This window comes from Haplochromis burtoni, unplaced genomic scaffold (genome assembly GCF_018398535.1).
Source record: "Haplochromis burtoni strain Fernald_Lab_line unplaced genomic scaffold, NCSU_Asbu1 Contig_404, whole genome shotgun sequence".
In the NCBI taxonomy this organism is placed as follows: domain Eukaryota; kingdom Metazoa; phylum Chordata; class Actinopteri; order Cichliformes; family Cichlidae; genus Haplochromis; species Haplochromis burtoni.
The window spans coordinates 289,777-302,937 of record NW_024582765.1 but is presented as its reverse complement, the minus strand read 5'-3'; positions in this window follow the sequence as shown (position 1 = coordinate 302,937).

Sequence of the window (13,161 nt, the reverse complement as noted above, 5' to 3'; positions counted from 1 at the left end):
CACCCGCAGTAGATGTGCTCGGTGTGAGGTCTCGCAGCAAGCTATCAAATACGGCACATTTCTCGGCTTTCAAAAAAACCGCTATGCGTCGCCAGGTGTTTCATCGGATTCGAGGTGTTACCTCCTTTGACAGCATCACAGTATCAGCTTAAAACACTTGTTGCTGCTGAGTTTGCATATTTTGCTGTGAAGTACAGCCAGACTTTGACGGCTTCGCCTTGGGCATTTTTAATCTGTAGCTCTGCTCTAACAGAACGTACGTACCTGGGCCCTCCTACTACTACTCGCAAAGGTAAAATGATTGGCTAGAATCTAAAGTGTATCACAGCTCAGGAAAAAAAAGCACCGAAAAAAAGCACCGAAACGTGCGCTGCTTTTCGGTCTGGTTACTACCGTTTATGTCAGAACCGGTGTCATCATGGCACCGGATACCGGTACCCATCCCTAGTGTGGAGAATAAAAGAACTGACAGGCCTAAAACACCTATAATAAGTTTAAACAGGAAAACTGGAGATGGTGCATCTGACTTCTGACCTCTTCACTGTTCACCCTGTTCAGAAATGGTCTCACTGGAAGTGTCAAGAACCATGTTAGAGAAAGTTCAGCAGGGAAAAAAGGCTGATGTACGCACTACAGTGAGCTTCTACAGCCATCAGTACAATTGGAGGCTCGTCATGGTTTGGTGCAGCCAGTGGTGTTGGGATCTTGTCAACATTGAAAAATACAGAAAAATACCATAAGGTTTTAATCCATCATAAAGTCTGAGTGGCAAATGGTTATAACCCTTTTCTGCTCTGAGCACTCAAAGGGCCTTACACAGTTGAACTTTCCACGCTGTTTCTGAACTACTGGAGCACGGGAGAGCGACATACAGACGGGGATCAAACCACCAACCTTCCAGTTTATCAGGTGACCTGCTCTGTCACCTGAGCTACAGCAGCTTATTTTTTTTACCATGACAATGATCCCAAACACACTGCCAGTGCAGTAAGAGTATATCTGGATAGAAACTCACATGGATCGGGCTTCACAAAGCCTGAACCTCAACATTATTGAAGCAGGGTGGGATCATCTTTACAGAGTGGTATAAAAAAGAGCTTTGAATGTCCTTCAAGCAGGCTGGAAAACCATTCCTGAAGACTCCTTGAAAAACTCAGAAGACACTTCAGGCTGTGTTGAAGACTAAAGATAATCAGACCTTTACAGCTTGCTGGAATTATACAAAATCTACCTCCCAAATATTTCACCCATCATCCAAGAAGATCAGGACAAACTGAAGAAGGACCAAAGAACCCTCTTGGACGCTGTGGTGCCCTTGCAGTACATGCAGAGGGTAGCACAGCAAGCAGAGCGCCCAGAAAAGGAAAATGTCATCTAAAGTGCCAAAATCCCTTTGCAAGAAGAGGCCGTTTAAAGTTCCATAACCCACACAAAACAGGTCATGGAAAAGTGCACGCAGCCGAACAAATAAAGATTTTGACTTAGAGCTATCTGTGAAGACCATCGCAGTCTCAGATGAGACTGTCTGAGTGTCCCCAGCAAGACATTTGGTCATACACATATTATAAAATATGATAAATAATTCATTTTAATTTCATTTTGTATGCTAAATAAGTAATTTCTCTGTTTTTTGGTAATAAAACCATGTTTGCTCTTTCTGACATTCCTTTCCTAATCTTCCTGCTTTGCCTCCTTTGGCTCTCCTTCCCACTGGCTGTTGTTTTCCAGTGCTCTGATTAAAACTGACATGTTTCCTGGAGCTATGCTGTTTCGGGTTAGGTTAACGATTGGTGAGCAGTATATGTGCTGGTACTTATAAACAGTGTTTTTTATTCTAATGGAGGCCTAAAATGGTTTGGCCACGCTAGCTTTCCCATCCTACAGTTATCTCTCGTCTCTACCTAACAGCCTCTGCCAGCACAGGTAATATAGATTTTTATATATCTTTTTTTATTTATAAAATTATATATATTTATTTAACCCTCTGGGCTCTATCCTGGAAAATGTGTCGCCACATCACTTTTCTTTTTTCAACCATTTTCATTCTGTTAATGCAAATGGAATGAAACGTCCTAAAGGTGTATATTTCTTCCAGATTTTTTAATTCAACATCAGCTCCTTAATAATATCAATAATATTCACTACACACCAAATTGTTCCTCTCGGCTCTATCGTGGCCATTTTTGGCCAATTGAAACCCATTATAACCACCTTTTTGATTCCTTGTTATTGACAGTACAAAATCATGCAATTCAGGTAAAGTTGCTTTAATTATAAACTGAACTCGTGAAAATTGTAGTTTTTAATGTTTGTTTGTTTTTTACCAAATTATATCATTTATCCATTTTTGGCCAAGCAAGCAATGTTATGTAATATTCCTAGTTTCTAGTAGCGGCCTTTGATGGCTCACCACACTCCAATAGACCAGAAGAATGAAACAATTTTGACATAGGCTTGATCTTAAGGATCTAATAGTTTGTGTTTGTGAATGACTTTGCAGCACAAACATGTATTTGCAAGATAGACCGGAATAAATTATGACACATCAAATATTACATTTCTGTTGATGCAGGCTATTGAGCTTTGAGGTTCCCAGTCAAACTCAGCTTTGAAGCACATGTTAAAAGCACTTTTACTCTTGTATTTATCATAAAAAGAGACCATACCCAAAATATTAACTCTAAAAAAGCCAAAAACCCGATCACAGGACATTTTGCAGAGTTCAAACCTGCAGCTGCAGCGCAAACAACAACAAACACTGTAAACGTGTCCTGGAGTTTATGCAGGTGCAGACAGAGCTACTGCTGTAAGTAAGCCTAACAGCTTCCAGAGCATTTATTCTGGCAATATGGCAATAAAGTCATCACTGCTTCAAGCACTGCCTATATGATCATACTCCAATGCATCCATCGGAGTATGATGTTAGTTAGAAAGCACTAAGAAAATGTGCTTGTGAATGGGTGAATGCACAAGTTGTGTAAAGCGCTTTGAGTGCTCAGAAGAGTAGAAAAGCCCTATATAAGAAACAGTCCATTTACCATTTAAACCAGAGTGGGACCCACACCCCACCAACAAAATGAGAAGAAGGTGCAAAAGACGCACCTTCAGGATTGGAACAGCAGCCCTTTGCTCCAGGTGTAGAAAGTGTGCCTACAAAAACCACAGTAGAGTGGTTTTTGTAGGCACATTAGCTCATTAGCAGCACATCTTGCTTCTAATGAGGATGCACACAGAAGCACACACACTGAAATATAAATTTTGATCATTTTAGTGGTCATTTCAGTGGTTATTTGGTCATTAAATGGCCACTAACACACCATGTGTGAGTTTTCTTTTTGGCCATTCATCCAAGAAAATAATAAAATAAAATAAAATAAAGTAAAAATAAATCATTGTCAAATAAATAAATCAAATAAATGATTGTCATCATTCATATGCTGAAAAAATGTGAACTTTATTGCTATTTTCCCCCCAAAAATGTAGTAATAATACGTAATCTGACTGGTATTCAAAGGGTATAATTTCTCAATTTGAATTATATTTTGGTTTTTCATGACTAGGACTGGTGCTAATTAAAAAATCAAGTCAATGAAAGTAGAAAAATGTTTTAATATACAGGGTGGCCATTTATATGGATACACCGTAATAACATGGGAATGGTTGGTGATATTAAAGTCCTGTTTGTGGCACATTAGTATATGTGAGGGGCAAACTCCTCAAGATGGGTGGTGACCATGGTGGCCATTTAGAAGTCGGCCATCTTGGATACAACTTTTGTTTTTTCAATAGGAAGAGGGCCATGTGACACATCAAACTTATTGGTAATGTCACAAGAAAAACAATGGTGTGCTTGGTTTCAACGTAACTTTATTCTTTCATGAGTTATTTACAAGTTTCTGACCACTTATAAAATGTGTTCAATGTGCTGCCCATTGTGTTGGATTGTCAATGCAACCCTCTTCTCCCACTCTTCACACACTGATAGCAACACCGCAGGAGAAATGCCAGCACAGGCATCCAGTATCCGTAGTTTCAGGTGCTGCACATCTCGTATCTTCACACCATAGACAATTGCCTTCAGATGACCCCAAAGATAAAAGTCTAAGGGGGTCAGATCGGGAGACCTTGGGGGCCATTCAACTGGCCCACGACGACCAATCCACTTTCCAGGAAACTGTTCATCTAGGAATGCTCGGACCTGGCACCCATAATGTGGTGGTGCACCATCTTGCTGGAAAAACTCAGGGAACGTGCCAGCTTCAGTGCATAAAGAGGGAAACACATCATCATGTAGCAATTTCAAATATCCAGTGGCCTTGAGGTTTCCATTGATGAAGAATGGACCCACTATCGTTGTACCCCATATACCACACCAAACCATCACTTTTGTTGTTCCAACAGTCTTGGAGGGATCCATCCAATGTGGGTTAGTGTCAGACCAATAGCGGTGGTTTTGTTTGTTAACTTCACCATTCACATAAAAGTTTGCCTCATCACTGAACAAAATCTTCTGCGTGAACTGAGGGTCCTGTTCCAATTTTTGTTTTGCCCATTCTGCAAATTCTGTGCGCCGATCTGGGTCATCCTCGTTGAGATGCTGCAGTAGCTGGAGTTTGTAAGGGTGCCATTTGTGAGTAGCTAATATCCGCCGAAGGGATGTTCGACTAATGCCACTCTCCAGTGACATGCGGCGAGTGCTACGCTGTGGGCTCTTGCTGAATGAAGCTAGGACAGCCACTGATGTTTCTTCATTAGTGACAGTTTTCTTGCGTCCACATTTTGGCAAATCCAACACTGAACCAGTTTCACGAAACTTAGCAAGCAGTTTGCTGACTGTAGCATGGGAGATGGGTGGTCTCGTAGGGTGTCTTGCATTGAAATCTGCTGCAATGACCCGGTTACTGCGTTCACCAGATATCAACACAATTTCGATCCGCTCCTCACGTGTTAACCTCTTCGACATGTCAATGGCTGTGAACAAAGAGAAACTTGTAAATAACTCATGAAAGAATAACGTTACTGTCACGACCTGCAGGATCAGCAAGGTGCTGATCAGAATCTCTCCACTCCTAGCCCTCCTTCTCTTCTCCTTGTCCCTCTCTCTCCCCCTCTCTCCTTCTCTCCCCTGTTTTGCCAGGGCGGAACTCATGGCGGCTTCACGCCCTCGGTCCACACCTTCCTGGATTGGGAACACCTGGGCCTCATCAGACCAGCTGGTATATTAGAAGGAGGAGATCAGCTGTTCAACGCTGGATTGTTGTGAAGGCTCTAGTCAGTACACGTCTAGCTCAAGTTTCCTGTTCCCCTGCCCCGCCATGTTTCCCCGTGTGGAGAGTGGAAGGAGTGACTGGTCGCTAGCAGAGAAGAGAGAGGTTGAACTGAGCGCGTGTGTGATTTCCCTGTTTTCCCTGGAGCCCTGGACCCCTGCCCCTCACGTCTTGTATATAGCACTAACCCCGCACTGTCTGTACATACACTCGGTGAAGATGTGTAAATAAACAGTCTCTGTTTAAACGCTACTCAGGAGTCCTGCGAGTGGGTCCTCTAAGCAACCCATGACAGTTACGTTGAAACCAAGCACACCATTGTTTTTCTTGTGACATTACCAATAAGTGTGATGTGTCACATGGCCCTCTTCCTATTGAAAAAACAAAAGTTGAATCCAAGATGGCCGACTTCTAAATGGCCACCATGGTCACCACCCATCTTGAGGAGTTTGCCCCCTCACATATTGAGATAGACATTGAGATAGTGGACTCTTATAAGTACCTGGGTGTTCACCTCAACAATAAACTGGACTGGACTACAAATACAGACGTCCTGTATAAGAAGGGTCAGAGTCGACTGCACCTGCTGAGGAGACTGAGGTCCTTCGCAGTCTGCAGGACTCTGTTAAGGACATTCTATGACACTGTGGTAGCATCTGCCCTTTTCTATGCAGTGGCCTGCTGGGGGAGTGGATGCACGGACAGGGACAGGAGCAGGATTGACAAACTGGTGCAGAGGTCTGGCTCCGTGCTGGGATGTCCCCTGGAGTCTGTGGAGGTGGTTGGTGAGGGGAGGATGTTAGTAAAGCTGACATCCATCATGAACAACCCACATCACCCACTGCATGAGTCTGTGAGTGGGCTGAGCAGCTCCTTTAGTCAGAGACTGAAACACCCTCGCTGCAGGAAGGAGCGCTTTCGCAGATCATTCATCCCAACAGCAGTTAGACTCCATAACTCCTCAATCACGATGTCATGAGTCACTAGACACTGAGAACATCCACGGTCACCACTTCATGCATAATGGACCCTCCATGACCTTCCAAGCTATATAGTTTATGTCTTCCATATTTCCAACTATATCCATAATCACATACTGTGTATGCTACCATTGTATATAGTGTATTATCTTACTTTTTTTCATTGATTGTACTTATTTGTATTTTTATATTTCCTTCTAATATCTGTACCTGAGCTGAGGTGACGCAAAAATTTCCCCGTTGTGGGATCAATAAAGTCTTATCTTATCTTATCTCTTATCTTATATACTAATGTGCCACAAACAGGACTTTAATATCACCAACCATTCCCATGTCATTACGGTGTATCCATATAAATGGCCCACCCTGTACACTTCACGCTTGAGAAACATCGTCATGAATTCCCTCTGACTTTGGCTGTTTTGCTTCCACCACAATAAAATCACACTTCCTGTTCTCTCAGTGTACTTCAACAACAGTTTCCCATCTCAAATCTCTGTTTTCTGCATTATTCACGTGCTTATTACCCACCAGTATACCTTTGTGTACAGCGCTGTCAGCCACTGTTTTTTTGTGTGTGTTTTTAACTGACTTCCGAGCAGAAAGCCTCATTTCTGCTGTTCAATATCGAAGAAATTTAAACTTTTTAATATTATGCCAAATTGAAAAACACTTAGCTGTGTCTCTAATAAAACCCCTGTAACTTTGCTCTGCTTCACTTAAGCAGCATCAGGTAATGTTCAAATGTTGAGTCATGGTTTGCTTCATTTTTATCCTCAGTTACTTTGAATCAAAGTCATCTGCTGTGATGCTCACACCTCAGATGAAGTCTCAGTGTCAGTTCTGATAAATGATCACAATTATAACATTTCTGACTGCCCGAGTCAATACTAAATCGAATCCCAAAAAGTTGATTCATCTGGACGTTTTCAGTGGGAGAAACATTTCGTCACTCATCCAGGTGACTTCTTCAGTCTCAGTTGACTACAGGTTTCCCCAATCATATAAACAGGACATTTGCATAATGACTAAAACTAGATGAACCAGATCCAGATGAACAGAATCAACTTTTTGGATTTACTTACCTGGATGATTGAGAATGCATCAAGACATTGAATCAAATCGTGAATTGGAATTGAATCGATTCTAGAAATCAGTGATGATACCCAGCCCTAATGTGATACGACCGGTCCGTGGGCCATTCTCACCCTTCTTGTGGTTGGCCTGGCAATTTTCTGCCGAACTGGGCAATCCACGTCCAGCAACGAGCAGTGGGGATTTTGGAAGGATGCGTGTGAGCACGTCCATATGCTGTCTGCAAAGCAGCAGAATCGTGGGACCACAAATTCTGCATTACCTTGAGTAGTGAAAATCAGAATCAGAATACTTTATTAATCCCAAAGGAAATTATGGGTTACAGCAGGCAGCACGCTAATGGCGCATGCACACTTACAAAGGAACCTTCTGACCAAACTTTACACAAACAACACATTGGGAAGACATGTCAGAGAGGTAGGCTGATAGGAAAAGACAACGAAAATACATAACACGAGGTGAGAGGAGGAGAAAAAAAACTCCACTCAGACTGAGCTCCTAGTGGGAGAACAGTTTGATAACAGAAAAAAACACCTCAGCACAAAAAGCACATGACTATCAACACACCATAGAAACACAAGACAAGCAACAGGGGCGGGTAAAAGGGTAAGAGAGAGCCGGTGTAGACAAGGCATCCGGTCCTGCAGCATGTCTGCGCTGGTCCAGTCGACTGCCATCTTCCCCGGGAGGGGACAAGCATCGAAGGCGTTTGGAAAGGGAGGGGGGATGAGTGTGTATCAGTGTATGTGTGTGTGAGTTCAGCTGAGACAGTGTCCTTCGCCCTGCCAGGCTAAGTAAACAGAAGTTAATGTTAATGTCAATTTATTCATTCAGAAAAATACACAATGTGAAGCGTTTGTCATGCAACTGTAAAAGATGCTAAAAGATCTGTGTTTTGCCCAAATACTGAATCAACCACTGAAATATTCCACATGCGAACCTGAGACCAAGTGGTGCCTTGTTTTGTGACTCTACTGTTTTATTTTTGCTCATTTGTATTTCCTGTTGTTTCATTGATTTATGGTAGCACTGAGCTGACAGCAAACACTGTCCTAGCAGGTCTACTGGGTCTAAAACTAATTCCACAATTCTTCTGAACTTCATCTCTTGGGCATTATTAGCCAACGCCCTTACAGTTATGGCTTACCAAGCATCACTGTCATAGACAGTTCATAACATTACAGGACACGACATCAAAGTAAAACAGTACTCGGGCTATAATGCTATAATTTAAATAATAAATAATGAGGACAAGTTCTGTCCCTTCTCGGGACAAAGCAGCTCCCCAGAACTGCGCTGTGGGATAACACTGAAAATAGAAACTGCAAGGCATGACAGGATACAGTATGTGACATAGCTGCCAGCAGTCTGTGCACAATGCCACATGACTCAGTAAACATGCATTTGTTTCCAATGGAAGTAAGATCCTACGCAGTCATGCTCTATAGTGGCCCAATGTCATTTTTTGTGTCTTTCTGTGTCTTGCCTTCTGGTGCTTTGTACTATAAGCTAAAGCCCCAACAATACTTGAAAGAAACTGTTAGTGTGTTTGTTTATCCACCATCTCAGCTAAAAGACTTATGAGAAATGAGAAATGTATTTTTAAAGCATTAAATGATAGAAGATGAGCATGTACATGCATCTTTATTGTTCAGAAAACCACAGACTGTGAAACAGTTACCTGCAGCCAGTCTTCCCAAAAGAGATTAGCTTAGCGGTGTACAACGTTTTATATGAGACTGTGATCTATCTGATTGGTTACATGTAATTCTCTCGGTGCCTCAGGCTGGTGCCAGCCTCTCAGCACTCTGTCATGTCCAATGCTAAAAAGGAAGGCTCCTACACTGCTACACGTGCACTGGATGTATGTCCCATCTCTCACATCTCTCACCTATTAACTTGTTGTCCCAGTAACCGTAAGAGCCACCCTGGCTGAGATACTGGATATTTGTTTTTGTCTCACATGGTCCCGATGACCCACCTTATCATAGCACTTAAAGCTTCAGTATTTCTAACTAAACACTGTCTAGACATCTACATTCTTAGGCTGTCATTCACTATAATACCTTACAAACACCAACAATCATCCCCGATGAGTAAGCACTTGGTCAGAGCAGGAAGGAAAAACGTTTAATAGAGAGGATCCTCCAGCAGAACCAGGCTCATCTGCTGAGACCGGTTGGGGTTGAGGAGAAAGAGATGGGGTTACTTGTTCTTAGAGGAGCTCTGTAATAATGTAAGTTCTTCACCAGGCAACACATCATCTTAACACACCTGTTTGCTGGTAACTGGCGCTCTATAAATAAACTTAATTGAACTGAAGTGAATCCAATAAATTAAATGTTAATAAAATTTAGATTTAAAATCAAAAATGTAATTTATAAAAATAAAATGTTTATGAAGAGTCTCACTGTGGCGGGGTGTGGTTTATGGCTCAGGGGCGTGGTGGAGCAGTGGGTTCAGGATGTGGTGTAGGGTAGGCTGACCCACAGAGCTGTTCTCCATCACCAGGTCAAGGCTTCCCAGTTTCAGGGGGATGGCGGGACCTGATGAGGGGCTGTTTGCTGGAAACGTGCTACACTCACGTTTAGGTTTACCTTCCCCCTAAAACTGGTACAACATTTTTAATGTTTTGTCACATAGTCCCTGAGTGAATCATTTATGATTTATTCATCATTCAAGGCCTCCCAGAATATTTTCAAGCAAGGACAGAGAGTTAAATATTGAAACACTATTGTATGACCACAGAAAAAACTGTTTACTGTAACATTTCCTCATTTCAAGGATCGTGTATATACATAAAAAGATATTAACATATTTGAAATAAGAGTTTAACTCTTTTTCTTCAGAATTGCTACTAAAATCTTATCAGTGAGCTAAATCTCATCTGAATACTTTAAAATGTATTTTCTTATTGACCTTGTCCAGTTAAGCAGAACCAAAGCTGCTCTCAAATGAACACTGAGGGCAGTTCTGTCTCTGAGAAATAATGGCAAAGCTAAAACTCTCATTATTGCCTCTCTTCTCTTTCCGGCAGCTGACCTCGAGCCAGTCCAGACGGCTGCTGGTTAAAATGTTCACTGAAGTTATTGTGGTAATCACTGATTAAAATATAGACACATGCTGCTGGCTTAGATTGTTGTCCATCTTTCTCATCCTCTGTCTCTTCCTGCCAGCACACGCTGATTCTATTCCTGGCAACGCAATTCTAGTTTGCACCTGTCGTCTCAGTGGGTAATGGCACATTTTTCTTAAGTAGAGATAACTGGGACCATTAAGCACAGTGCTGTTTATGTACTTTATTAAAAGCTGTTTCCCAATAAAATGCTGAACTCTCCTGGTATAGCCGCAGCATAACCACATATAAAGCCGTCTCATAAAGCTGCAGCTAGCAGACGACATAGAGTGAAGGCTGTTACAAATGTTTCCTACTATCTGAATGTCTAAATGTTTGGTGGTTGAATGCAGTGATGTATAACAGCTAAACACTTAGTATGTAGCCCTCTGTAATCCTCAACTTACAGATTTAATTTAATGGGTGTGTGTGTGCGTGCATGTGTTTCTGCCACCCGGTGTTTTATTTCCTCTCTGCCCACTGGCAGTGCAGTGGAACAGATTGTCAGCTTTGCATCCCCCTTTGATAATGCAGCATTTGCAGTATATTTTTATCAGTAACAGAACAGACTCTGGCACTGTAGCTCTCATGATGTCAGCAGAGCCTGACATGGCACCACTGGATATTTGAATGGTTTGAATAACAGCATGGGGGGGGGCCACAACAGCAAGTGCAGAGCAATATTCTGAAACCACAAGAATGAAGGTCTATTCAAGGCTTTTCTAAAAGCTCAGCCTTCGTCTTCCTGGGTATTCTAGGAATGTGGCCTTTGAAAATAGTCTTTTCATAACATACAGTCAAAGAAATTATCTGCGGAATGAATGTAATTTTATCATGCCACCATATTTCCATCAAAAAAGTGATGTATGCTTTATGTATCTTGGTTTAGTTGTATGAACATGACAGAAATTTTCCAGTTAAATTTCATTCATTTAACCATTCCAATTCCATGTTCTTAATTCATTTCCTTATCCATTCTCCACCACAAAGCAACATATCAAACACATTACATTTGTGCAAATTAACTTTCTCCCAATACAAAGCAATTTGTTATACTACTCATGATATTATTTTTGTGTTTCTTTGTGAATAATTCCCATTAAACAATATAAACCTGTGGTTTCCATCCCACACACTGATGCAAATCCCTTTCCTGACAAGGACACACATACAGTGGATGCAAAAGTATTGGGCCCCCTTGAACTTTCCCACATTTTGTCACATTACAGCCACAAACATGAATCAATGTTATTGGACTTCCACATGAAAGACCAACACAAAGTGGTGCACACGTGAGAAGTGGAACAAAAATCATCCATGATTCCAAACATTTATTACAAATAAATAACTGCAAAGTGGGGTGTATGTAATTATTCAGCCCCTGAGTCGATACTTTGTAGAACCAGCTTTTGCTGCAGTTCCAGCTGCTAGTCTTTTAGGGTCTGTCTCTACCAGCTTTGCACATCTACAGACTGAAATCTTTGCCCATTCTTCTTTGAAACAGCTCCAGCTCAGTCAGATTAGATGGGCAGCGTTTGTGAACAGCAGTTTTCACATCTTGCCACAGATTCTGGATTGGATTTAGATCTGGACTTTGACTGGGCCGTTCTAACACATGGATATGTTTTGTTTTAAACCATCCCATTGTTGCCCTGGCTTTATGTTCAGGGTCGCTGTCCTGCTGGAAGGTGAAGCTCCGCCCCAGTCTCAAGTCTTTTGCAGACTCCAAGAGGTTTTCTTCCAAGGTTGTCCTGTATTTGGCTCCATCCATCTTCCCATCAACTCTGACCAGCTTCCCTGTCCCTGCTGAAGAGAAGCCCCCCCAGAGCATGATGCTGCCACCACCATATCTGACAGTGGGGATGGTGTGTTCAGAGTCATGTGCAGTGTTTTGCGTTTTGGCCACAAAGTTCCATTTTGGTCTCATCTGACCAGAGCACCTTCTTCACATGTTTTTTTAGAGATAAGTCTGCTTTAACATGTCTCTATTATTGTTTTTAGGTCAGTTTTCATAATAAAGACACTAAACATAGTTTTAGGTGGATAATATTAAAAAAAGATATATTGATATTTAAAAGAGTCAAAATATCAGTGTTGTGTATCTTAAAAATCTTAAATCAGATTTCATATCAGTATAAAACCTAATGGAGAGTTGTTCTGTCATGCTGTGGCAGACAGGACCCAAACATGAAAAGGAAACTCAGAGCGGCAGCTCTATTTGCTGGGAAACAAACTCAGACATTACAAATGAACAAAACAGGAACTGGAAACTAGGAACTCATGAAAAATAAACTAGAAAACACAGAGCAAAGAGTTCTCAGGAGCCACGAAAAAACCCACAGCAATGAGGGGGCACGACGCAACAACAGACAGAGGAAAACACAGGGCTTAAATACACATGGGAGTAACGAGGGGATGGGAAACTGGAGGGAAACACAGCTGGGACTAATCAGACATAAGAGACGGGGAGGAAGCAAAACTGAATACACGATGAAGAACTATCAAAATAAAAGCGGGAAACATGAGGCCTTCACAAAGACGTGGATTCAACACTGTGACATGGAGACATGACTGACTCAGAGAACAGAGGGAACATGAAACATGGAGACAAGCGTAACTAAACGTGGAATACAGTGAAGGCACAGTGACAGGAAACTCGGTGCTAGAAACCAAGACTATGACACACATACAGGGAGAACATGCA